The sequence below is a fragment of the Etheostoma spectabile genome, chromosome 9, assembly GCF_008692095.1.
Source record: "Etheostoma spectabile isolate EspeVRDwgs_2016 chromosome 9, UIUC_Espe_1.0, whole genome shotgun sequence".
NCBI lineage: Eukaryota > Metazoa > Chordata > Actinopteri > Perciformes > Percidae > Etheostoma > Etheostoma spectabile.
The window spans coordinates 4948630-4948960 of NC_045741.1; the positions used below are offsets into that span (position 1 = coordinate 4948630).

General features: G+C 51.1%; 1 long non-coding RNA gene across 1 annotated transcript in view; it reads left to right on the plus strand.

The window, feature by feature from the left end:
• LOC116696187 (uncharacterized) overlaps positions 1–331 on the plus strand; it is a 9900-nt gene that overhangs the window by 8708 nt on the left and 861 nt on the right. The window lies entirely within an intron of this gene.

A 331-nucleotide genomic window follows, 5' to 3' on the forward strand; every position in this document is an offset into this window, starting at 1 on the left:
GACCAGTAGATTAAGAGCTTTGCCTTCTGGCTCAGGTCTCTTTTTGTCGCAACGGTGCGATAAATTGAATGTAATACCACGCCCGCTGCTCCGATTCTCCAACCAATCTCCTGCTCCATGGTCCCCTCACTCGTGAACAAGACCCCAAGGTATTTAAACTCCTTCCCTTGAGGTAAGGACTCACTCCCTACCTGAAGAAAGCACTCCATCGGTTTCCTGCTGAGAACCATGGCCTCAGATTTAGAGGTGCTGATCCTCATCCCAGCCGCTTCACACTCGACTGCGAACCGATCCAGTTAGAGCTGAAGGTCACAGACCGATGATGCCAACA